The 27,454-nt window shown below is 41.3% G+C and overlaps 1 protein-coding gene and 2 long non-coding RNA genes across 6 annotated transcripts in view; 2 read left to right on the forward strand and 1 right to left on the reverse strand.

Annotated features, from left to right (window-relative positions):
* Nucleotides 1-23,819, reverse strand: part of LOC310680983 — a 59,981-nt gene extending 36,162 nt beyond the window's left edge. Inside the window, exons 1-6 of one of the 3 annotated variants that reach the window (XR_014513038.1) lie at nucleotides 23,720-23,819; nucleotides 22,850-22,917; nucleotides 21,105-21,213; nucleotides 13,804-13,933; nucleotides 10,301-10,468; nucleotides 4,359-4,400 (exon numbers count right to left, since the gene is read on the reverse strand). This is a non-coding gene — a long non-coding RNA (uncharacterized lncRNA). Of the gene's footprint in view, nucleotides 1-4,358; nucleotides 4,401-10,300; nucleotides 10,469-13,803; nucleotides 13,934-21,104; nucleotides 21,214-22,849; nucleotides 22,918-23,600 lie in introns of all 3 variants that reach the window. The other 2 variants (XR_014513040.1, XR_014513039.1) reach the window with 2 other exon arrangements.
* Nucleotides 1,307-13,789, forward strand: LOC310680988. Of its 2 annotated transcripts, none has more exons than XR_014513046.1 (4): nucleotides 1,307-1,439; nucleotides 10,127-10,507; nucleotides 11,384-11,497; nucleotides 13,495-13,789. It is a non-coding gene; the product is annotated as an uncharacterized lncRNA (long non-coding RNA). The 2 variants fall into 2 exon arrangements; XR_014513047.1 differs by lacking the exon at nucleotides 1,307-1,439 and adding an exon at nucleotides 3,386-3,517.
* The window catches only part of PDE4B (phosphodiesterase 4B), a 244,211-nt gene continuing 240,523 nt past the window's right edge, over nucleotides 23,767-27,454 (forward strand). Inside the window, exon 1 of the mRNA XM_083448044.1 lies at nucleotides 23,767-24,060. The gene's annotated coding sequence lies outside the window, so the exon portion shown is untranslated. The remainder of the gene's footprint in view (nucleotides 24,061-27,454) is intronic.

Consider the following 27,454-nt stretch of genomic DNA (forward strand, 5'->3'; position numbering starts at 1 on the left):
CTCCTATAAACTCCTATAAAAGAGGCAACATCTGCATATTCTGCATCTACCATCTGCTCTGTTCTATCTATGCCCCAGCCTAATCTTTAGTAATTACTGTAGCTAACGCTAATGATGCCTAGGAATAAGGCCTTCGACAGTGAAGATTAGAAGCCTGGGCAACTCTTATATAATGCTTCATTTTACGATTGCTTTTTGTGATTCTTCAATCTATGGTCTGTTTTCTCAGTATTTCCATTACTTTAGAGCACTGTAATGAGACTTGTAAAATCTCAGTGTTCAAATTGCCTGGAGAGCGGTGGAGGTGAATAACAAAATACAGCCTCACCAGTCGGAATTGCCCTGGGACATTCAAGAGGACATGAAAATAAACAGTTCCAATAAATATGAATACTTTTTACCTTCGTGGACCAATATAAAAAGACAAGGAATTTGCATCATGCAAGTTTTTATCATTATCCCAGTCCACTTATTGTACAATATCTGGAAATTCTAAGAACTAGAATGTATGTAGGTCACCAGTAAAATGTTCCTCTAGGTCCCAAGAGGGAGATACGATTAGGTAGGCAGAACCAAATTTGCTTTGGCTGATGTACATGTATTGATGCTCACAGTAAATTTGGTCAAGATGCACAGCTTTTTGCCCAAATTCTTTCCTGTTATGTAAACACTGGACATATGATTAGAAGTGAACAGATCCTCCCTTGATATTCCCCTGTTTATCCACACAAAGATGGAAAAGACACCGGAGGGGTGGGGTTGGGAAATTTTAAGCATTACACTGATGCTATTTCTACTTTACACTGTTCTGTCAAAATATAAGGGTCTATGTTTTATGTTCATGTCATTGATTCATTTAGCCCAGGGCTGCCTATACTGGCAGGCAGCACCTTTCATGGTTTTGAGCAAAAGCCTTTATTGATCTGTTACATGAAGCTGTTTTAGCCAGGCTATGCTAGGAATAGCAAACGAGGCCTTATACACAATCCCAGCACTGGTCCTTTCTCATTGTAAACAGAACATCACTGGTGGTTTCTCCATAGCACTATTCCCCCTCCCCGCAACTAAGTTTAGGGAAAATGTTTGGGTTCTAGATAATAGGAAGAATGCAAAGATATCCATGATAAAGTCCTGTCCTGAAAAAGCAGAGGATATCCTGACCCAAAGACAATCACTTGCAGTCTTTGTATGCTACCTCCTCACCCCCCACCCCCAATACTCTCATGTTTCTGGTTACTGCTCTTGCATGCACTACATGTTGCACTCTGATGTCATAAAGACAATTGCAGGTACTCAGGCAGCCGAAATTGGCCCACTTCCCAACACAATGCTGATTTATTAAACTGCAATGGCCTTAGGGTGCTTTTGCATTTCCTAGGTACAGGACTAATCAAGCAGCAGCTCAGTGCTTTGGTTCACACGGTAGTATCTGCGATCTGGTAAGAGTCAGAGCATTACATGGATAGGTGAAGCACTTTGGTAACCACCATAGGTGAAGCATAGTTTCCACCCAGTCCTCAGTGGAAGTGAGCTGGGAGAAGGAGTGCCCTCACCCATAGCTAATAGCCATAGCTGATTTGTTTTAGTCAATGACAGCTATTTCCTCATCAGGTACCCCTGCTCTGGCATCACCCTTGCTTACTGCATACCATTGTGGATTGCTCTAGCAGCAGAGTTGGTAAGAGGATGTTTCGTACATTTTGCTGTCAAAATGCTCCCAGTTGCTGTCAAAATGATCCTAGCTCCCACAACCTGCTAAATGCCGCACTGTGAGCAAAGCCCATGCAGGTCTATCTATACAGGTATTTAGAAATGATTATTATTATCCTTTGATTCTTACTCTTGTCATTTAAATTGGTGGAACACTGGCCCTGGAGAACAACATATGAATAGCTTCCCAGTACTTTCAACAACAGTGTGTCTGATGCGCACATTGTGTAGCAGATATTTATTAGAGGAGTGATATGTTTATATGAACGTGGAGCATAGCTTGCAACACTTTTTCAGGTGAAAAAGTAGCAAGCTGTATTAATTAACTCTGATTATTGACATTACTTATAAAACCTGAAATAGCAGGCCTGTTCACTACCACATGGTGCTGTAGGAACAGAGGGATGTGAAGGGAAAGTCAGAAGGAGTAACATACCTTCTGTTGACAAGGAGAACCCCATCAGAATTAGTGGCTCCTGCCCACAAACTCTACAGCATAGTGCACGCTGACACATGCTATTGGGTAGTACTGTGCCCAAATTGCACATAAACCTGCACTTATAGCTTTTGTTCAGGAAGAATCCAGGACAGGTGCTAATGGTAGTTTTTAACCAACACCTTCCTATAGATATACCTCAGCCACTGCTAAGTGCAAAACAGGGTTGATTCTTACAACTTTGGTAGTATAATTGTAAGTTTTGCTGAGTGATAAATTATTTATCCAGGTTACACTTGAATACACATCCAGATGGAACATCCATACATCCATGAGTCATTTCTGGTAACCTTCAAGAAAATAACTCAGATTGAATTCACATATGCTATTCACTATTACGGGTCATTTGCAGCTAGATATGATTATATGATAGATAATCTAACTATATTTTTCAAATTGTGGCCTGTGAGTGGCATAAGTAACAAGTACCACGTTGCTTTTGTACGTCTGTAGAATTATGGTTTGTTAACCTCTCACGCCATTCTGTCTGACTATCCTTGGTATTTGAGTGTAAAAATGTTCTGGGTTTTTGTTCCTGCCGAAACTGTGGCTTAAATTGGGCTTTGAACCACGATTTCTTAGTTGTGGGGTATCTCTTGAGCTCATGCTTTAAAATACTTGCCAGAGTACTTTTGTATTTATTTTTGTGAATAAAATGTTTACTGTTGAGGTTGTATTTTAATAACATCCTTGTACTCTTCTGTGTGTAGAATCTTTGTTTAACTTTTGGGACGCAAAGCGTCTGGAGAGTTGCAAAACGGAGCCCAGTGAAGAAATTCAGTGACCACAAAATGGGGCAAGAGCAGTGATGCCCAAGCGTGCAGCAATTAGAAGGTTTCAAGCGGCTACATATTTACGATCTTATGTAGAACATATTTACATATTTTTGCCACATGTCACTTGCCTTTCGGTGAACCCCACATCCACCAACAGCACAATGGTGACATTCCCAATACACTTATAGTAGTTCATCAGACATTTCTAAGACAGGACGTTTGCTGCATAGTATCAGATTCTAATGCTTCTGTTACCATGGGGTACCCAGTGGTAGCAGAGAGCAACAGCTATAGAATGCAACTGACTAAAGACATTGGGAGCAATCCAGAGAACATTTACCTTCTTAAATGCCACTGAAATCCTCAACTCTTTGAATTGATGGGGAACCTCAGATCTGGGTGCCAAGTTGGCCCTCTGATCCTCTCCATCTTACCTTCAGAACTCGCGCCAGGCTACATTCATTTTCATGCATCCTTTTTGGGTGTTTGTGTCTGGCTGGCATGTCGCCCATAATTCTGATAATGCTTTACAGAGGTGGGTATGTTGAGTGTGTGTAGAAATTAGTGTACTTTGCCAAGCTAAAATTCACATTACTTGCTCTATCCACTTTCTCTCTCTCGCCCTACTCACCACTGGCATGTGCCTGCCCCCCACCCCTGCCATATTGCCCAGAAATCAACAAAAATACTGGCTGGAAAATGCTTCCCTATCCCTCCACTAGAGCTGTTAATTGAGTGCATAAGGCCCCTTGATTTGAGATAAATTCATATGCACCTGTTTTTCATTAGCTCTAGCCTCTTTTCCAACACCATAAGGTAAATGCAAGCTCAGAATGCATTAGGGTTATATTCCAGCAATTATACGTGTTCTTTAATTAAAGGTGTGTTCCCAAAAGGAGAGGAACAGCTTCAGCCTCTTTTAGAGCTCGCAAAAGCCAAGCGATCAGGTGAAGTCTTTCCTCACTCAGGCAGAGTTGTGGCATGAGAAGCTGCACACCTGAGAAATGTGAACCTCTTTTTAGTGCCCTAGTTTAAAAACCTCCCACAAAAAACAGAAACAGAAAGGCTACCTCTTTTCAAACAATGTCACTTAGCAACTTAGCTTTAAAGGTTAAAATATCATCCAAATATCTGCAGAAAGAGTGGGTGGTTCATCCTGCCTTGACAGCAAAACTCCCACCCATGGTTCCAGCTCTCAGTTGTGAGAAAGAGGATGACAAATTTAACAATCTGAGTGCTTTTGTTTTATAACAGCAAACCCATTATCTGTATAACGAATTACAAGAAAACTTCAGCACTTTTTGAATGCATGGAAAAGCAAATAAAAAGCCAAACTGAAATGGTTAATAATGATTTGAAATGGATGTTCAGATTACCTTTTGAAGAAGGCAGAGTCTTCTTTCCTTAATGCTTGAGTCCTGCAAATAATGACAAGTAGGCCTGTCAGTCAACAAAGGTACCTGTGGGATTTTCTGCCTCAGGTGCTAAAATAACATGGCTGTTGTTAGATACTGTGCTTGCAGGGGAGGGATTTCCACTTGCTTTTCCTCCTTAGGTAATCACACATATATGTTTGGTGACTGCAGCGTTTAGTGGTGGGCTGCATATACAACACTACCAGCACAAATAAAACTCCACCAACAGCCCTTTGGGCGAACTCTCAGGCAGATCACTTTTCAGCAGAAGGTTCATACACATTTGGCTACTTAATGAGGAAGTGATGAGACATTTAGTGATGTACACACATCTATTAAGATCAATGTACCTGACAATATGCTAAGAGGTACTACTAAGCATTAAAATCAATATGTGTGCAGCTTGTCCAGAGACACTAATTGTTCCACTCAGTTGTGTGCAACTAGAGCTGGATGAGACTCAGGGTCTCCAAATCCTGATTTCATAAACAACTGTTTTCGCCCAAATCTATATGCATAAAAATAAAGGGCAGCCAATTTTCTTTCCAGACTGATTATTTGCATCTAACCCTCCCCCCCAAAAAAGAAGTTTCTATTTGTGTAAAAACTATGGATATCAGGATGAAGCCTCCTGTGTGCTGCTGCCAACATGATCAAGTTTTGCAGGTCGTGCTGCTATAGTTGTGCCACTAAGTAGTTCAGGGTCAGGACCTCCCTCCCTGGCACACCATGTGTTCATGCATTTTGTCTTCCGCAGCTCAAAATAGCAGAGGCCAAAAGCATTAACAGAGCCATCAGTGTTATTTATCCAAGAAATGGCTTCAAAAAGAGTGGTCTAATGTTGATTGCTTTCTGTGAAGGACATTTCAGGATTTTTATTCTGATGCTTCATTTGCACCCTTTTGGTACCTTTTCTGCACCCACGGCTGGAAAGAGCTTATTGGGTAGAGAACATTTGTGCCCTCACCCTCAGGGCCATGCAAAGCTGGTAACAGGCCCAGGCCAGATGGGAAATAAAGGCCCCATTTCTGCTTTTACTTATCTATATTTTATCTTGCATTAATGTTTTATGTATCTTCTTTAAAATATTAATATGTTGTGTTAAAGGATCCCCCTTGACTCTCTTTACAATATCCTACCAGAGGGACTCAGAGTAGGCCTCCTGAAAATCATAGGCCCATGCCAATTGGCTCCCCTGCCCGCTGCCTCTGTTCGGGCCTGCTCACCCCCATGCCCTTTCAAAAGGCTTCATTGGGTTTTGTTTCAGGCACCATGCAAAACCTGATACTATATTTGGGGGGGGGGGGGTCAGAAACAGCGAAATCTCACCAGCTTAGTTAGACTAGCTGGCATGGTTACTTCAACCACCCCCTGCTACAATATATGCTTTTAACTCTCTTTATGGTATCTTAATGCATAATTAGTAAAACCGACAGGTGACAGAACTCAGGTTTGCTTGGTCATTACACAGTCTGTCATGTACTCACAAGAAGGAAGGTTTTCCGGTTCATTCAATAGTGAGGAAAAACAATATGAACATGACTCTGTATTTTTCCCTCATATGTTTTGAAGCTAAGCCCTGGACATTGAAAACAATTTCTGAGAATTAGCCCCTTGGCTCAAGGCTAAGCCATGTTTTTTTTTCCTGGTAAGACACTGAAATGAATTTACACTTGAAGTGACTCATTACATTCAAAATTGAAATGCAGTTATGAAGTAGGGATGAAGTAAAAGATTAGCACCTTGATGGGAGATTCTGGTTTGGAAGTATCTTAATTTCCCGGAGCTTTGTTATGAATGCAAGGTTTTACATGAGCAGCAGGTATAAGTCTTCTATTGTTTGTCCATGTGCAAATACAGCAAGGGGCACATTTATGTGTGTGTGTGTGCACCCTCCTCCCTAAACATGATGTAACATGACTACATCCCCAAAGGCGTACTCCTCCCTTGTCTCCCAAGACAGACAGATGCTACCAACAACCAGGGCAAGTTTGTATGTATATTATGGACAATTCCTGCGATTGTTTCATGCCTTTCTTGAACTGGAAGGATTTCAGCAATCTATGTACATGTCTCTCCCCCACCCACCATCGCAATGCACACTTAGTGGTGGTGTGGCACATGGTTTCTCTGTCCTTGCATACACACAGACCATGAACTGCCTTGAAGGCCTATTGACCCAGTTGGGTTGTCCTGGGATGCTAACCTCCAAGCTCATTAAAAACCTCTGGCTTCCTTACATATTTCAGGAGCAAATATATGTTTCAAAGGAGCCAAGTGGGAATTGTCAGTCCCTGCCAAGATCAGTGGTTCTTGACTCTTTATCAATTCTTGGCACAAAGAATAATAATAAAGATCTTTCAAACCATAACATAGTGGTTAGTTTTAGAGGGCAAAGTTCACAGAGACTTGCAAACGACCCAACATGGTGAAAAGGGGTGTGTGCCAAAGATAATTTTCAGACATTACAGAAGCAATGCCAGCTAGATGTGCAGTTTCTCATACACAAACCAGCAGTGCCTATTTGTAAGATCTGAAGTGAAACTTGCAGGAAGATACATGACTGCTGTAGATGTGCATCTCCTGCCATGCCAAGAGACAAAATACCTGCACTTGAGCTTTATTGGGCTCATTTGCGCTGAATGAGATCATTTGAATGTTAGAGAAAAACACCACCCAGTTGTATTTTACATCTCCAGACACTCTTTCCAGTGATCCGCTTACATGTCAAGAGGCCACATGTGAAGACCTTACTGTGAAAGTCAGCCTCCTGCCAGATTCAGTACATTCTCTGAACCTTTTATTGAAAGATTCGGGACAGACAAATTCATGGCTTTGTTCTATCTCCATTCTCGAAGATACGCTTCTGAATACCAGTGGCTGGAAGCCTCAGGACAGTGCTGTTGAATTCAGGTCCTGCTTCCTGGATTCCCATAGGTGTCTGGTTGGCCACTGTGAGAACAGGATGCTGGACTAAGATGGGCCGCTGGGCTGATCCAGCAGGCTCTTCTTATATTCTGAATGTCATCCAGATTTAGTGCACAGTTAAACCATAGAATTCACTGCCACAAGATGCAGTGAGAGCCACCAACATAAATGGCTTTTAGAAGAGCTTAGCTAAATTCATAGAGGATAAAGAAATCAGTGACTGCAATAGTTATATAATGTCTCTGAGGCAGTGGGCCTCTGAATACCAGTTGCAGGGAAATGCAAACAACAGAGGGCTTTTGCATTCATGCCGTTTGTGGGCTTCCCATAGCCTTTCCCACTTCGCCACAACGGAAACAGAATTCTGGACTAATTGGACCTTTGTTCTGATCCAACAGGGATCCTGTAGTCTTATGTTCAACTACATAGACTACAAAAAGTACTTAGCTGATGGTGTGTATTTTAACTTTCTCTTCTGGCATGTGTGCTGTTCCTTTGGCCATTCCTTGCTCCCACTCCCCACCCCTCCCAAGTTCTTTAAAGAAGTGGTGACATTTCTGTAATGGCATAGCTCATACTAACAGCAGATATTAGATACAGTGCTCAGGACAAAAAGCAAAATGTGCTTTATCTCTCAGCGGGAGCTTTACATTCTTTTTAAAAAGAATACCTTGGCCAAATGATAGAAGGCTTCCTTCCAATACAAAAGTCACTTAAGAATTTTTTTTTAATCTGAAGTAGCATTTATCTTGCCTCTGAATTTCAAACTAAAAAGCTTCTCTCCTCCTTCCTGCTATGCTCAAAGGCTTATGCTGCAGTAGCCTGCCATCTTGTGGACTCTAAAGCAAGTTTGAATTTCTACTTGCCTTCAGTTAGTAAGGAAACCCATTATATTTAGATGATAATGGAAACAACTTCAGTTTTTTTAATAATGCACAGGAAAAACAGAATTAATGTTTGTGTGAAACTACAGTATGTGCACTGGCTGATTAAGGCTGCAATCCTGTACCCACTTACCTGGATAAGCCCCATGAACTCCATGAACTTATTTCTGCATAGACATGTATTGGACTGCAGTGTTGGACATCCCTATTAGTGAGTTGTAGACTACAGCAGGGAACTTGCATATCATAATGTTCCTTCAAACACACAAATGGTATATATTTTTAAATCCCTAAACACACACATATACACACACACAAAGATAAAGGTTTTAGCCCAGCTGGTTTTCTATTTAAAGGATTGTTTTTGTGGGGGGTGGGGGGGAATGTCCCACAGAACTGGTACAGTTGAGACACAGGTTTACAACTGGGAGAAAACGAGGCTTTAATTTTCTAAAGAACATAAATATCTTAAGGCACAATACTATGCATGTTTACTCAGAATTCAATGTGGCTTACTCCCAAAATATAGGATTATACCCTTAATAGTCTGTTTTCAAGAAAAAGTTACCTTCCATAGAGATTACAGTTTGTCTTCCTCCCTTCGTTTTTTGTTTGTTTGTTTGTTTTGTAGGCGGTATCCCTTAGGGCTATAGTGCTGAGCATTAATAGTTGGAAGTAAGTAGTTTTTAAAATCATGCAGTTTGCTTAAAGAGTATGCATTGTCAGAACAGGTCTACTAGCCTGTGACGTTTTATGGAACTATTCATAATATTTTCAGGTATGCTTTTGTAAGCAAAACCGGTATACTATTATTAGGTCACATACATATACAGTAAAGTATATGCCTAGCCAGCTAAAATCAGTAGGCTGGCAAGCTTGAGTCGGTACTAAATGTTCATATTTAAACTTTTATTTACTCCAGTGGAAAGTTGCATACATGCACAGGGTGGCCACATGCATATCCCTCAAACATCCAATTTTAAGTGAGACACCCCAGAATTACAGAAGCCATCCTGACTTCTGATTCTATCCCAGAATGTCCTGTTTTTGGTCCAACGCTCTCGCTTGAGTGATCTGGCTCCTGCGAGAGCTCAGGGACAAAAAACAAGCATCCCTGTTTTGATCAGTTGGAGGATATGTACATGTATCACAAAAAAGGGAAAAGGAATGGAAAACACCACCCACAAAAGGTCAAAAGATGCGTACATGAACAGCATAAAGGAGCACAAATAACGAGAGATTTCATCCCAGGCCTGCTTAAGCAATATGTAATATACTCTATCTGGCATTTCATATTTATGTGGTTAAGTAGAGCTCACATAAAATATGTGCATGAATATAATACAGAGAAGGAGACTTCAGAGGGAGGAAGAGAGCAATTATTATAAAATGATACTTCATGTAGGTTCCCTTCATTAAAATAGTGTTAGGATGAGATAGGAAGCATGTTGCAAGTAGTTGGAGTATCAAACTTCAAACTGGGTGAACCTGGACTACCTCATCTAAATAGAAGGTGAGCAGAGAACCCTCACATAATATTCATCCATCACATCACCTCTGCTATTATTATTATTATAGCTCCCAAAGTTTATTAAGAACATAGAAAATTGCCTTATACTGAGTCAGATCTATCTCATTGTTGCTGACACTGATTGGCAGCAGCTCTCCAGGGTTTCAGTCAGGGGACATTTCCAGCCCACATACCAAGAACGCGGCAGCATTTCTTGAACAACCAGCCCTGTGAAGTCTCAGCCTAGATTAGTAATTTGTTTTGTAACCCACTCATATACGCCTCAAAATGTAAGAAGGCTTAGTATCAACACTTACCCAGCCTCCTCCTCTGCGTCAACTGCTGAAAGCAGCTCCTCGGGAAACCTTGATCTGCCTGACTCAATAACCTGCTTTTAATTTCCATAGGAAGACACTATTGCGAAAGACCAGCCCAGATCAAATACTCCACTATTCAGAAGGCATCAAAATGTCTTTGTGATGAGTGATACTTAGGAAGATGCTTTATGCTGAGTCACATCACTGGTCCATCTACCTCAGTACTGTGCATGTTGACTAACAGGACTCTTGACTGGAACATACCTGGACATGGTGGGGATTAAACTTAGGACTTTTTGCATGCAAAGTACATGCACTACTGCTTGAAGGCAGAAAGGCTGAAGGCTCAATTTTGCTAGACGTTCGTTCTTGATAGCAACCCCAGTGGTGAAGAGCCTGGTTCATCTTTCAAGTATGAAAGACAGAAGGGCTCTGTAAGAGAGAGGAGGAGGAGGCAGAACAAAATTACCGGTGAATGTTTTACGTATTTGTTGCGAGAGTCAGTGTGCCTTGATGTTATGATTCATCTCAAATTATAAAGTGACTATTGCTCAGTAACACAAGCCAAGGTTCTCAAAGTGAATGGCTCTATATGGCCAGCATAGGCCACTTCTTGACACCTGCCATGAATCCGAGTGCCCATGACTCACTATGTGGAGGCTCCTTAATAAATAACTTGATGTGTCTGCACAGTTCCTTGAGGGAAAGGGAGATTTATGCCCTAATTTTCCCACTGCATTGTGACAAGGGCAACTTCCACAGGGTTCAGTCTGCTCTGGCAATATTGGCAGTGGAAGTAACAAGATCAGCCATCCAACCCATGTGATTCACGGATGAGACCACATCATGTATTTGTTTGAACATAATGCTAAACCACAATTTAGTGTAGTGGTGCAGAACCTCTGGCCTAATCAGGCCTGCAAATCCATTTTTAGCAAGCCATACCCACATGATTTCAGACATGGGAAAGTTCAAGGCAGGGTGGCTATAAAAAGGAAGAATCAGAAGTGTACTCTAAGGGCTCATGCAGACTTCCTTTTGCGACATGCTTTCCAGGAACAGGCCCGTGCTTTAAGGCTCCATGTCTGAGCAGTTTTTGTTTCTCGTCCTAGTGCTTTCCCTGGAAAAACCCACATTTTACCACTGAATCAGAGCAAAGGGCAATCCTTGGAAAAGCCGACTGCGCTTGGCTCCAATTCAATGGTAAAACACAGGCTTTCCTGGGGAGAGTGTCATGACAAAAAACAAGAAAGAAAACTCTTAGATACGGAGCTTGAAAACGTGGACCTGTGCCTAGAAACACAGCACGAAAGGAAGTCTAGATGAGCCCATAATCTTCCTTTGCAGGCAAAATCCAAATGCGTCCATTTTTGTATACCACCCTGAACAACTTGGAGTCCTTCCTTCACAGCCACAAATTGAAGTTACAACCAGATGATGCCGGATGAACTGGGAACCAAGGTACACCTTAAATCCAAATGATCCAATTCAAACCAGTTATCCAAATAGCATAATGACTTCCGATAACAAAGCTGAATGTGGAGCGTAATGCTATAATGGATTCAATTTGTTGCTCACCCTTCCCCTCGCCCCACTTAAAGAGCCATGGGTGCTTTGGAAGCAATTTCCTACCTTCTTTTTAATCTAAGCAGTTACATAATGGTTTAAATTGTCAACTGCTTCTTTAAAAATATGTGGGGGCCTATAAGCAACTGCTGAAGGAGAGATTTGTCCCTCTGCTAAATCCATCTTCCCAGTCAGTGGTTGGCTCAGAGTTGGAGTTCCCCCACAACCTACAGGGCATGAAGAGACCACTTTTGTACAAGTGCAAGAATTAAGGGTACGATACTCTTCTCAAATAAGAAAATATTTTAAAATAAAGGAGGAAATTCAACACTGTGCTATGTTAAACGTTCCATCAGTAAGACCTTTTCAGCTTGCCAGATTGAATAATTCCTTCTCTCCTGCCCCCATGTGCTGTTCTGGAGGTTCTCCTGAACCCCCTCAAACCAATTTGGGGGGCCAGGGGATGGGAAAGGAGGTGAGGAAGTCCCACTGTGCAACAGGGAGTCCTTGCACAGGGCATCTACTGAAGTGAATCCTGCCCTCAGAGTTTTTTTTAGTGCAGTACTAGCTTGGACTAGCTCAGTAGCAGCTCCTCAATGTGGCCAGCAAGTTTGGAATTAAAACAAGTACAGTGGTACCTCGGGTTACATACGCTTCAGGTTACAGACTCCGCTAACCCAGAAATAGTACCTTGGGTTAAGAAGTTTGCTTCAGGATGAGAACAGAAATCGTGCTCCAGCGGCGCGGCGGCAGCAGGAGGCCCCATTAGCTAAAGTGGTGCTTCAGGTTAAGAACAGTTTCAGGTTAAGAACAGACCTCCGGAACGAATTAAGTACTTAACCCGAGGTACCACTGTATGGGAGAACGTGAAGTACTGTATATCCCTTCTTCCCCCTTGCTTTTCTGCTTTTGTTGCCCCAACCCAGGACAAAAGGGGATTCTGGTCAGAATTCCCATCCATTCCACCCTTCCAGTAATGCCAATAGCAGCAGAGTTCAAGAGACCCTTCCTCTCTCTATCTCCTCCATTTGTTTATGTGCCCAAGAGAGCAGAGAATGAAATCTGCACCCCACATTAAATGTGAAGAGTTAATAGGGGTTGGTGCTGCCAGGGAAGTGGGGAAATGGAGGGCTACGGATCACCACCACAACAGTTCGGAACAAAACGTAACACTTTTGAGGCACTGAAACAAAGATTCTAAATTGCTAATGCGGCCCAAAGGAAGGCATGAAGCTTCCTTAAGTAAAGAAGAGCAACACCGTCATCCCCTTTCTATTGTTCCCTACTCTGTGGTGCTGTTGAGTAATTTGTAGGCCCAGACTTTACAGCCGTCCCTGTGTTTTACTTCACGTCCATCATAATGGGGGTTCAGTAGGCCCTGTTGCATTTGCTGTTGATTCTGCTGTGTGAGTCCCTTGACTTCTGCTCCAGAGTGCTGTCCTGACAGCACCATTGACTCAAATTACTAGCTCTTCACCGCTGAGCTTGAAATGGGAGCTTGCTGCTTTCTCTTTCTCTCTCTCTTTTTTCTGCCCAAATCCAAACAGCGGGCTTTCAGTCAGAACAGTTTCCTTCCCTGCAACATTGGGCCTACCATGTGGTCACTCCCCTCCACTGCTAGAACTCTTACATGTACCACCATGGCTACACACACTACACATTTAAAGCACACAAACAGCCTACTGGAGTCCTGGGAACTGGAAATTATAGCTGGGTTATTATTATTTTTGAAAAAGGGTGAAGGATTTAGAGTGTGGATGGGGACCCTATGTGACCCCACAGATTCCCTCCGTTTTGCACCCTCAGCAACCACGCACCCCCTCTGAAGGTTACAAATATATGTAATATATCCTGCTTTGCTAGCACAGTCTCTGACAACTAACATTTTTCAGACTTCATCAATGGCAGGAGCCTGTCTAAAAGAACATTATGAAAAACCCTTGAAGCTATCCTGGTCCAAACATCTGTTCTTGCAAGGTTGCATTAGCAGGGCCATAACTGCATTAGAGTGGAGCTACAAATTCAATACAGTTGGAGATAATGGTGGTATAAGTGTTTCTTCATAGATGATAGTCTAGTGGAGGCGAAATCCGGGAATCAACAGTTTTAAAAAACACAAAAAGCCAGGCTACTGTCAATGCCTTTAATGCACAAGGCACCAAAAGTATTGCAGAAACAATAAAAAGTCCTGTGGCACAGACCTGTTGTCCATTTGTATTGCAGCAGAATAACATGGATGCTCTTCTGGAATTCGTTGCCATCAAAAGTATTTCAATATAGGAGTGAAATCCAAGCCAGAATTTGAAGCACTTCTCAGTTTCAAATATTTGCCTTAAAAATGAAATAATTCTAATTGTAATGAAAGATTGAACAATACCTTATTTACAAGCAAGTAGCATTAACAACAGGTTTAGTGCTGTCAGTTAGCGATGAAAGGATCTGTTGATTTTGGTTACCTCAGTTTCTCCAGTCTGAAATCTAATTCTCCACATTTCTGCAGCAATTTGTGATTTATTTATTTATTTATTTAAAAATCATTGCATTTTAATGAGATCTTCCCCTCATAAAGACATTTTGCATGCAATTTTAACCAATGTACAGATTTGTGCAGGGAATTTCTCCAATATAATGTATTTTTGTATGTTATTTTGACTAATATATTTCTTTTTACACACACTTCCCCCTGATATGTGCATAATTCTAAACACTGTTTGTATGAGAACTGTATCGTGAAATTTGGAAATGTGAATTTTGAAGGATAGCTGTGCTTTGGTTCACATATTTCAGAAAGTGTGAATTTGATAGATTCACCTTTGAATGTGAACTGAATCAAATTTCTTCCGCATCCTTAGTTGTTTACTTATGGAGTTCAGTGGAACTTATTTTCAGGTAAATGTGTATAGGACTGAGATGTTGAAAATATCGACATTTTTCACAGGTACTTCCCATACTCCTGACTGGTTGCAGTGTAACTACATCCCAGTAATATAAAATGGAGTCCTATAAATAAGAAACAAGTAGATTGCAGACAAATGTGATGCCCTTAGTATCATTACAGTATCTTTGATAATTAACAGGTGATTGAATACGTATCAGTTTTTAAGAGGACAATCCAAAAATAAGCTAAATGTTTCTACATATTAATGGGAGCCCCTCAGAATGCAGTTGTATATAAGTTTGTAAAGAAATTTATCTAGAGGAACTAGACAGGGATGCCCTTTATACCCTCTGCTCTTTGCTACTGTCATTTATCCGTAAAGGTACCCCTGACTGTTAGGTCCAGTCACGGACGACTCTGGGGTTGCACGCTCATCTCGCTCTATAGGCCGAGGGAGCCGGTGTTTGTCCACGTACAGCTTCCGGGTCATGTGGCTAGCATGACTAAGCCGCTTCTGACGAAACAGAGTAGCACACAGAAACGCCGTTTATTTTCCCGCTGGAGTGGTACCTATTTATCTACATGCACTTTGACGTGCTTTCGAATTGCTAGGTGGGCAGGAGCTGGGACCAAACAATGGGAGCCCACCCCGTTGCGGGGATTCGAACTGCAGACCTTCTGATCATTTAACCTTGGGCTATAGCAATAACAGAAAACATACACATTCATAGGATCCAATATGGCTCTTTGGATACTAATATAATCCCTGTGTCTCACTCCCAGAAATCTTATAAATAAGTCATAAGGTTATTATCTAGTTACAGCGAAATATCAGGCTATAAAATAAATTATAAGATAGCACAGTGGCTACGTTATAATGTTTCGAAAGAAAATTTAAAAGATGTTCAAGGGATAAACAAAATACCATGGAGAAATGAACATAGAATTAAATATTTGGGAATATGAGTTACAAATAAATTGGAAGATAGAGTAAAGATTGATTGATTGATTGATTGATTAATTACCGAAAGCTATTTCATGAGTAGGAGAAAGAACTGGAATTTTGGAATTTCTTCTCTCTCTCATGGTATGGGAGAAAATCTACTGTAAAATAAATATCCTGCCCATAACTTTGTTTATTATACTCCTAAACATTCCATTAGTTGCTCCATCTGAAATACTGTCAAAATGGCAGAGACTGAAAGTTTTATATGAAACAAAACACACACACACACACACGAGGTAGCTGCCAACATTCTATTAAAAACCAAGCAGCAGAGGTATGGCAGTACCTAGCATAATAACATAATAACATAAAGTTATTAAAAAACAAAATTGGCAGGCAAGCCGCACCTACAATATACTGTCGGCCCTGGACATTGCCCAGACCTAGAGGATATATAACTGCCCAATCACAGCCATACTAAATTCCTGGGTTTTTCTGCTGTTTTCTATAAGCAACAGCTCTAAGTCCTCTATCGCAGAGAGGAAAAAAGGTGTCTAAAATAACTAGATTTTGGACAGCTTGTGTGAGTCTATCAGTTAATGCTATGGTTGCAAGCAGGGGAGAAAGGAACAAAATGTTCTCTTCTCTGAGGAGTCACTCAACAATTCTTAGCACCCTCCATAAAATATAGTTATCAGGATTCATTGGGATAAAGCATGACTGCTGAAGAGTGCTCTAGATCTATGGAGGAAGAGGGAAAAGAATGAATTGACCTCATGCCTCTTACAGTTTATAAGGGTATCCAGAAAGCGGATGGGAATTAGGGCTAGCAAAACAAATCCTATGATATTAAAAAAACTTGTCCTTCTTACATTTCGGAAGCGGCAAATGTTTCATTTTCACTAGTTTATGTACTTTTAAGCAGTTATATCCTAGCACAGTGTGGTTCCATGTCAAAGCACTCTTGAAGCCCACTTGGTATGAAAAATTGGACCACCCTACACTAGTATATGCAAGTTATACCCTGGCTGGAGAAGTACCTTGCAAAATTCAGAGAAATGACAATTTAGAAAAATGGCTTCAATTGGCAGAGTTTCAGAAAATGGAAATTAAGTATTTTACCATATGTGGTGGGATTGTAGTAAAATCAAAAAATTATGGGAAATGATATACAGTGGTGCTTCGCAAGACGAAATTAATTCGTTCTGCGAGTTTTTTCGTCTTGTGAATTTTTTCGTCTTGCGAAGCACCACTGTGTATTGACGGTTTCCCATAGGAATGCATTGGCGGTTTAAAAAAAAAGGCGTAAGACGTTTTCGTCTTGCAAAGCAAGCCCATAGGGAAATCCGTCTTGCGAAGCAACTCAGAAAACGAAAAACTCTTTCATCTTGCAAGTTTTTCGTCTTGAGAGGCATTCGTCTTGCGAGGCATTCGTCTTGCGAGGTACCACTGTACAATGAGTTGAAGAAAATGTTCCAATTAACATTTGTAAAAAAGCCTGAAGCGTTTTTGTTAGGGATTGTAGGAAAATACCTGCCAAGGAAATTGAAAAACATCTTCATGTACGCGACAACGGCAGCAAGAGTCTTAATAGCACGAGGATGGAAGAACGAAGAAATCCCGACCAAAGAACTGTGGCAAGAGAAACTGATGGACTGTGCGGAATTGGCAAAATTGACACACAAACTACGTGATAAGGACAACTGTGACTTTAAAGAAGAATGGGAACCTTTTACAAAGTACTTAAAGAAACAACAAAATGAACTGGACTCCTTGGCAGGTTTTGAATAAACATACACAAACTTTTTATTGGTAACATATAGATAGATAAATTAAGGATCTTTACAATTTTATAATATGCAGAGAATAACATGTGCTGAAAAAAACAAAGAGAGGAGCTGAGGAAAGTCTGGGGTGGGGTGGGAAGGTTGGGCTTTTTTTTCTTGGGGAGGGGGAAATGGGGGGGGAATGAAGATGATGTGTTTTTGATAAATTGCTATGTTGAAATTCTTAATAAAAAATATTCAAAAAAGAAAATGTAAATTAAGTAGGTTTGCTTTTAAATGCATACAGAATTGAAAATTCTCCCCCATACCTACTTGCGGTAAAGCGGGATGTTTCAGGAGAGAAGACTGGAGAAGAGGAAGAACTCTTCCCATGCAAAGGGGCGGGGGGCAGCTGGGTACACTTGTCCCAGGCCTCGGAAGGCTAAGCTAATAGGGGGACCCTGCTAGGGACTGGCTGTTTTTTTTTGTTTTGAGTTTATAACTTCATTCGAACAAAACTCCCACCCTGGGCCTCAGACAAGCTCTGCACGGGCCTGCTTCTCATCATTCTCCAGAGACGTAACTTACGCCACTGTCATTCAGAGGAAAACCTCTCTTCTGAAGAAGCCTGAACAGCAGGAAAGGCTCTTGCCTGAGGCCACCTGGACTCCTGAATAGGAACACTCTGTGCATGGATTAGGGATACACTGCAAAGATTCTGCTGTAGGGCCCCACTTGTACTGAAAAACAGAGCCCGTCTTAATATGCTCCTCTCAGTCATTTACTTCTAAATAAAAATCCTTTTTATTTAGACATGCAGTTTGAATCACAACATCTGAGACAATCCAAGTTTTTGGTTTCTACAAACAGCATAACAAAGAAGTTCTGGGCTAGGTTTGTACTACAAAGGAATTACCATCAATAAAACTATAAATATTCAGGTCTGTTCACATTAAAGAAAATGCATTGGCGGTGAAGAAAGCACAGCCTGTGTTGCATGGTTTTTTTTTCATGTTGCCAAAATAAATAATTAAAACTAGGCCTGAAATGCAACATTCAGCTTCCAGTTTTAATTTCCAGCTTCTGCAGTTGAACTTGATGTTGAATTGTGTGTGTCTATCAATTTGCAGAACAATACTTTTTTTACCCCTAAATCCTCTTTTGATCAGATATCCTTATTTTATTTTAAACTATTTATCTGATGTAGGGCACATAGCAAAGACAATGCAAAGCCCTTTGGTCACTGCATTTTCTGTCACTTGATATGAAATTGATTTCATGTCGATATTTTAAAAACAAATTTAAAAGGGGGAAGGAGTAACAGTTCCAGAGCCCAGCACCAAGGACGAGGCCACATCCTCATAATACATTTTAAGCATGTGATGTCTCACAGTCCCACAAAGAATCTTAGTAACTGTAGTTTACTCCCCAAAGAACTCTAATTTCCAGCAACCTTAACAAACTACACAGTTCAGGATGCTTGAGGGGCCAGCCATGCGCCTAAAATGTATTGCATGGACATAGCCTGGGACTCAGACCTCTGCCAATGATACCTCTCCTCTTCTCCAAATTCAGAAGTCCTTTTTTTGTTTGTCCACCCCTCTGCAGTTGGAGGGCCTTTTTTGGTAGTGAAGCAGCATGCCTCTTTGCAGAAGCAATTAAGATCCTTATTCTACAAGACTGGTTTCCCCCCCACATGCTTAATCATTCCAGCTTTAATAACACTTCCTACCAACTCTTTGAGAATATTAGCACACGTGTGGGTGGCAGAAACGCAGTGGATATTACATTGATTAAAGTCACACACAAAAAACTACTGAGTAATAGAAATTTTCTGAGCACCTATATACCAGGATCAGTGATATTCAATTTCCCCCCATAAATGATCCAGTAATAGGAAAGGGTAGTAAGATATCTCCAAGTTGTTCAGAGTCAAAAATTACTTAACTGCATAGCTTGCTGTTTGTTCTTACATTCACTAAAAATACTGAATCCCACTCTAGATGTGGAGACTTCACCTTAGCATTGCTCACAGACTTTAAGCTCTTTTTTGTGGTTAAGATCTTGCTTTTGTATAATTATGAACGCTGGGATTGTCAGAATGGAGGATTTTGCCCCTGGTACCAAATTCTGTGGTGGAATATATGCACAGTCCTCCAATTCTAATGGGTGCAGTCTACTTAGGGATACACAGACACACACACACACACACGGATAAAATCCTGTTTGCAAAACTGCTACAAAATACTACATCAACTGAAATTCTGAGATTAGAGAGCCCATTACTTAAACAAAAAAAATCATCCCTAATGCCTATTTACCAATATATAAGCACATTTCCCCCATAAACAACACTAATTGACACTAACCCAAATGAGCACAAAATGCTCTCTGTAGCATGACTTCCTGGATTGTAATGATGATTCAAGCTTGTTTGTTTATTCACTAATGTGCATAATCTGAAAATCCACAGCAGGGTTCCTAATTAATATGGGAGAATTAGCAAGAGTCTGCTTTGTAGCTTCCAATTAAACTTCTGTAGAGGCAGAAGAGGTGTTTTGTGCCCTGATGACAAGTTGCTTCTGTGGCATTGCCATCACCCTACCTGCTTTGTGTTTTTTTAATCTACGACAGTTCACATCGACATAATTGCTTCAGTCTTCATCAGAATATTTCATGTCATATTAATTATGCATTTATTTATTTTTTAATGAATGCAGGACCTGCTACTTTAATTATTTTTCAAGCATCACTGTCCTGGCCTGCCCACCATCTTCATTCCCCAATACTGACCAGCACTTTATTGTTGAGCATGCCCAGCCACCTCTTCCCACTGCCACCTGGTAAGCAGAGTGGGAGTAAAGTCACCAGTGTTGCAGTGGGGAAAGTAGCAGCAGGAACACAGCAGTATGGGGCAGGGGGGCAGAGGACACTTGGACCAGAGCTCCTTCAGACTTGGTAGCATCATCTGTTCTTTTCAGAGTGGTGCAGCCTGAGCAAATGTAGGCTATGATGGATGTTCCATCAGTGTGCAAAAAGGATGGTAGCTTTTTGCTCTTGTTGGCAAGTGATTGCTCTGAGAGTATCCACAGGAGCAATGTTTTAAAATAATTTCTCAAAGAACATTTTATTCTCTTTATTCAGGATACTAGCAGCCTCAAACCCAGCATTACTCAGAATTCTAAGGTGGGAAAAATCAGTGCATTTTTTAGTGGTTGAAGTCAGTGCAATTTTTAAGTTTCAGTCCACCACCTTGATTCAAAATGGTGTCCAATTGTATCAAAACATAGACGAAACCCTGCTTCTTGACTTTAGGAATCGTTATGCATGATTTCGTTATGGTATCTTAAGAGCTGCAGAAATGCAGAGCAAAAAAATGAACAGCTTTCAAAAATGAATAGGAGATTCTGAGATCCCTCTTCATTCTAGCAATTATGTACTTCTTTCTTATACAGGCGGCGACCATTTTGCACAGGGCTTCCATTCCTGCCCCCTGTGTGTTTCGGCGAAGTGTACATAAGCTTTCCCTGTTCAGCCCCACCCCTGTTTTCGGGCAACTTCCGGATCAGCAATAAGAAGTGTGTGACTGTGCATCAATTTTCGACGCATGTAAAATGGTCGCTATCAGACTACTATAGGAAGTTAAATTTGACTTCTGTGAGGTGGGTTTGATGAGTATGAGAGGGTATATTAACTACAATTTTTCTCTTCGTGCGTGTAGGTTAAAGAGGGTTTTAAAATCTCATCCTTGGCAGCAAAATAGAAGCTTTGGGAATTAGGCTGCAAAACCTGCCTTTTGAGCAAGTCTAGCTAACGAAGTAAGCTGGCTTCCCCCTTCTTACCTCAATTAACAAAACAAAAAACAAAAACAAAAAACAATTTGTAAAGTAAGTTTAAATATGATTTACTTACTTGATAGTCTTGCATTGGTTCACAGCAAAGGCAGCAGTAAAAACTATACAGGCAAAATACTTATATTTTGAGCCTGGAGCTGAAGCAAGCAGTGACATGTCTGCTTTAACTGTTGGTTGAAAAAGAGAGCAAAGAAAGAGAGGGCAACAGGAAGGAGAAGGGTTTGTATCTCTTGTTTCTTCCTGCCATAGAAATATGCTTAAAGTGGCTTACAGCAGAAATGCAAATCAATACATCATTACAGTATCAAATATAAGTAAATCAATAAATAACTCAAGTTAAATAAATAACACTTAAAATCATCATAAAACAAACTGTCCTTCAGTAAAAACATATCAATTAAAAACAAATATAATGATCATCCTAATGTAATCTCATGACAACTATAATATATCTAACAGCCACTGCATGGCAGTACTAAACCAAATTGTACAAAATTAACAAATTTTCATAGGGGCTAAAAGAACTGTGCTCATAGTTCCTAGAAGCTTGATCATATATTGTAAAATAAATAGCAATTAATACTACTATGCTATAAGGTGCATAAGAACTTAAAGTGGTAAAAAATTTCATAGCATGTTTCACAGCAGTTTGATTGCATAAACTGCTAAAAACAACAACACCTCTTCATCAGTCCTCGCTGGGAGGCACTCTTCTGTCAACAACAAACAGATGGCTTTGATCACCTTTGCTTAGGACTCTCACCACAGTTTCCCATTAAAGACATCAGATAATCCCAAATCCACCTCTCAGATGGAGAATTCTATATTTGTAATTATTCCTCTATATTCCATGGACAAGGCCCTTTAGGATTTTTTCCTGTGAATAGCACTTGAAAGTTGCAATCAGTCTTTCAGTGAAGTAGGTCCTTGTAGAATCTCATGCCTTGTTTCACTGACATCATAGCATGCTCAGTCCACAGACCTCGCAACATCTTTTGCCACAGTGGTTTAACAATCAATCCCTCTTCCCAGGGAACCCTAGGAATTATAACTCTCTGAGGGGAATAGGGGTGTCCAAACGACCCTCAGCACGCCTAACAAACAACAGTTCCTAGGAAGCCATGACTATTTAAAGTGGTATGGTACTGCTTTAAATGTATACTGTGGCTGGATTCTGAGACAATGGATGAGGAAGCTGACAAGCAGTTCCATCACCCAGATTTGTTGTAAGTCTGGAAGCTGGCTGAAGGTGGACTGAGGTTGGTGGGGCAGTACCCTGTTTCCCCCACTGAACCAGCCTTTATCAATGCTTACCCACCACTGTTGCTACCAGTGGCCACCAACTCTTGCTCCCACAGGCAGTGCTGCAGCCACAGAACTGCCAGTGATTCACCCACTCACCCTGAATGGGCTTACTTGATGGCACCAGAGCTTTTGCGATGAGTGCCAAGGGCTCACTCAGCTCCAGTCTGCACCAGCCATGTTTTGGGTGATATAACATGGCATACCCTGGCCTCCACCCTCAAAACACTACAAGGTAATCCCGTCCAGGATAGGCTGAGTAACTGGCAACTGCAGCACTACTAAGGAGCAGAACTGGGGGTGGTAGTGCCTGATGGAGGCCCAGGTCAGCATGTGTGGTGGCCACCAGTGGCCCTATGCAGAGGGCCTGCTCAAGCCTTGCCAGTTGTGCAAACAGCCCTCTTCCCCCCTTGCGGAAATGGTTTATAGAAGTAGCATTCTTGGAGGAGTGGAAGGAGATTGGACCTATCAGTTTTATGGTCAAATGCTGCTTTGCCTTACCTCTTTTATTGCTAGCTGGAATACATGTTCATTCGGTTTCTGTCTCATATCAGTATAAATCCTGGGAACTGTAGTCACACAAAGGGACAAAGAATATCCAGTCAAGAATTGTTGCATACTGTACAAAACTGTGGGGCTTCTAGGGCGAGATAAGGAAATCAATCTGGTTTCAAACCTTTAGTACATACCGTATGTGCATGTAAAACAATTTGTGTGTGGCAAGAAACAACTGTGCAAACGTGTGCTATGTAAAATACTGTACTATGTAAAGCAAATACAGGCTATTCCAGGTTTGGGCAAACAGAGAAACCTCCGCTCTTTCACAAGACCACCTCCTTGTAGGAAATTGCAGATGGAAATGGGTAATGTTCAAATAATGATGGTGTGCAAATTTTATGAGAAAAACACAGGAATGTCATGTGCAGTGAAGTATCAGTTTGGGCTAATATGGCCACAGACAAACACTTCTTATTTGAGAAACTTCTAAACAGCTTGTAAGCATGAGTACTGAAGTCTGACAAAGCGGTGCAGACTACATTGCGATATAATAACATCCCGTTAGGCCCCATTTTATGACTTCCCTTGCCTGACGGCTAGTACGCCCCTTGCTCATTGAAGAAGGGGTAGAAGATCATCTGTGCCCCCACGGATCTCTGAAGCTAATCTTTCAGCCTCCTGCCTGAGATTTAATATTTCTCTCCCCCACCCCTTCCTCCCAGAGCAACGCGAGCTGTCTGCCGTCCCCACTGACCAGGGCGCAACTGGTGTTTGCGTGTTTGGAGAGGGTCTGTCAGCGCCTGGAGCTGCCTGGGTGAGCAGAGCAGCCTCGACAAGTGGTGTCCCGCCCTCTCCCCTCCTTCACACACACACCAACTGTGTTACGTTGCTGTTCAGCGCGCTGCTTTGGGCAGCCTGGCAGAGCTCTAAGGCAGCCTTAGGTGCCGCTGTTGCCGCTGCTGCTCACGAAGAGGCGCCGCGGAGGAGAGACCGAGGCTGCTGCTGCTGCTGCTGGGCGCTGCTGGGGGAGCATCAGGTGGAGGAGCAACAACCAGCGCTAGTCGGGAGGCGCAGAAAAGAAAGCGCCTTTTCGCCTCTCCGGCGGAAGCAGCGAGGGAGCCTCGTTTCGGGGCGCGCGGGGCGGGCAGGCGGAGAGGGAGCGCGCGCCGCCGCCGCCGACGCTGCCGCCTCCGCTAGGAAGGATAGCGGCAAAGGTAAGATACTTCGGGGCGGGGGTGGGGGGTGGGGTGGGAGGCGAGTAGCCAAGGGACGCCGAGGTGGTGCAGCAACGTTTTCGGCCCCTCAGCCCTTACCAAAAAAACCCGTGGGTACTGGCGTGGGTTGTTTACCTAGGCGGTGTGGGGAGGTGTGCAGCACACTCGCTTCCCCGTCAGAGGGGTACCAAAAGATGACCGGGGTGGCGGTGAGGAGACGGGCGGAGGAGGCATTTAGGGTTTTTTAAAATATAAAAATAGTATTAAAATTAGTTTAAACCACCCAAAGGGAGACCAAAATGCCTACCCGCCTGCCTACCGCCGGTGTTCTGGCTTCTGGAACGTGCAGCACATATGCAAGGCTCTCTGGCTCGCGCTGGCGAGGACAAACTCCTGGCGCCTTTTCGCCGCCAGAGCACCCACAGGAAGAACAGCGCCGGGGAACTTCGGGGTGCCAAGGTGCCTGTCGAGGAGACTTCTCGGGGGCGACAGGTTAAGACTAGCCTGCCTCTTCCCTGTGCTGACAGCTGAGGCGAAGCACCCGGCGGTTGGAGGTTGGGGGGCGGGCGGGTGATCTTCTGAACTTGCACCAAACAATCTCTGGAACAAAAACTCTGCCCAAACCGTGCAGTGAGTGTGTGGTATCATAACTGAGGGTTAGCTGTTCAGTGGAAAGCAGGGCAATTTGCACTGTTTTGCTTATAGCTGCGCTGTGATTATTTCCTTGCTTTTCTTTTTGACCTACTTTCTGGGGGGTGGCTGGGTGGGGGGATGGATAAATGGGTTGCAGAACTGTGGGAGATATTTGAACGGTTGTGACAACACTAGTTCATGCCTTCTACTTACGGTTGTATCCCTTAGTCTGCTTTTGATCTTTAATACGATGCATCAAGGAAAATTGGTTTTACCTTAGCATACTCGTTCACCAGTGATATACATACATGGTGGATGTGTTCAGGTTACACTCGCATCTCTTTGGCCATAATATTTACACATTATACAGTAGATCTAATTAGGACTGCATCGTTTCTGAATTTTACTGCTGCATTTATATAATATTCAGACATGTAAAAAAAAAGGGGTATCCTCACTAATAAGCAAAGTGTGTGTGCGCACGCTTCATCCATTTTTTTTCCTTTTGAAAAGTAATTTCGGTTATTAATCCTTAAGTTCTCAGCTCTTTCTAACCTGTTGCTACCACATTCATAAGATTTGTAATGGAATGGCAGGACACTGGCCCACACATTTTGGTATTTTTGCATCTATCATATATAATGTTTAGAAAAACAAAATGAATCAGTCTAAGTTTATCTCTGTTCAAGGTTTTTTCTTGTAATAACAATAATTGTGTGGTCCATTTTCTTTCCTTTATTTTACATCTTCTAATATAAGTTAATGTTTTTCTTTTATGTTGTGTGATGTGGAGGGACCTAGAGAACTGTCCCTCCATTTTTGATTTACATATTGTTTGGAGGACATATTTGTGTTTTTAGGAGGTTGGTTCACAGTGAGGGTAACAGGTGGCATGGAATTGATGGAGCATTGTATGTATTTCCTGAACAAGAAAAAGAGAGCAATCAATTCGGTTGCTGTGCAGGGACACTCATGGAGGGTCCCATAAAGTAACTGCCTTGAAGATTAAGCATAAGATTTACAGAAAAAGCTAGTGAATGCTGAATTAGAAGGTTGTATTATTTCATGTTCATTGTCAGCAGCTGTATATATTTCAAGGTGTCATTATCTATATGGAAGAAGAAAATCCTTTTACTGGAACTATACTATTTAGGAGCCAATATACCTAATATGTTGGTTGGGTAACAGTGGGTTTTTAAACCATATGCACTATTAAGAAATCTTTTTTTAAAAAAATATTTTTTATTTTCCAATATTTTTTTTTAAAATAACAACATTTCCCCATTCATCTTAACACCAAATTCATCTTGTTTGACTTCCTGCCACCCCCTGGTTTCCAATTTTTTTCATTTCTTCCCCTTGCATATAATTACTTTTCCAATTAATTTTCGCTTCTTCATATTTAACTAAAATATCAAATTAGTTCATAAATCCTACGCCAATCCTGCTAATGTTTTGACATATTTACAGTGTTGTTTAACATAGTCTATAATTTTCTTCCAATCTCTCTCGAATTTCTTCTTGTCTTGGTGTCTGATTTTCATGGTAAGTTTTTCATTTCGGCATAGTCCATCATCTTAGTTATCGATTCTTCCTTCGTTGGTACACCCTCCTCTTTCCACTTTTGGGCAAATAGCATTCTAGCAGCCATTGTAGCATACATAAATAGTCTCTTTACATTCTTTGGTATTTCTTCCCCCGTTATTCCAAGCAAAAAGTCTTCTGTTTTTTTATGAAAAGTTTTCTTAAACATCTTTTTAAATTCATTATATATCATCTCCCAGAAGTCTTTTGCCTTTTTATAGGTCCACCACATATGCAAAAACGTACCTTCATTATCTTCACATTTCCAACATATTTTAGAGGATCTTTTTACATTTTCGCAATCTTTACCGGGGGTCACATATCTAAAGAAATCAATACTGTATTTCATATTTAAATAATGTTGTTAGTTTTGGCTTTAGTTGTACATGCAATTGAAAACAAAAAACAAAAGTTCTCTCCCTTCCTCTTTCATTTTGTTACCTGCAAGATTTGTGTTATGTATATTTAGTTTGAAAGGGTAGTTAAGTATGTAGAAGCAGAAAATTACCCATTACATCTTAAGGCCAAATGTATTTGTTATTACAAGAACATTAATAACAATACTTTGCTATTTACATCTAACTCCTGCAAACACACTCAAGAGTTGCGTCCAACAAAGGAAAGATAAACATAACCATCAGATAAAGTTAAAAATGTTACAAATTAAAAGTTATTGCAGGCCAAAACATTTTTATCTGATGCTATATACTAATATTTACTTGATCAACTTTGTGCATAATATATCTGCATAACAGACCAAGGTAATAATTCGAAGAATGCAAAGGAGAGAAAGAGTTCTTAGGGTGATAATGTTTTAGAAACAAAACAAAACACCATATACACTTGCCAATGTTGTTCTTTAAATTAAGGCTATAGAATGTTGGGATGCTCTGACTTAAGGAGTTATGTCTTGCTTCTAGTGTGACCAGTGGGGTGTCATGACTGGATGATCTCCCAATTGGAAATATTTCTAAGTCTGAAAGCTAGTATCTATCTACGTTTAAAATGCTTTTCTATCAGTTATTCAAGTCCCTTTGTTGTGATGGGTGACCTGCCATTTCTGAAATGGGTGCAAAATTATGTAGTCTTTCCAACGCGTTGCGTGTGGCATTGACATCTGCCTTCTATAACATACAACGTTCTCCTGAATTTCTTGCCAGTCATTCTGCTTTTGAAA

The sequence above is a fragment of the Podarcis tiliguerta genome, assembly GCF_965153285.1.
Source record: "Podarcis tiliguerta genome assembly, chromosome: 6".
Taxonomy (NCBI): Eukaryota; Metazoa; Chordata; class Lepidosauria; order Squamata; family Lacertidae; genus Podarcis; species Podarcis tiliguerta.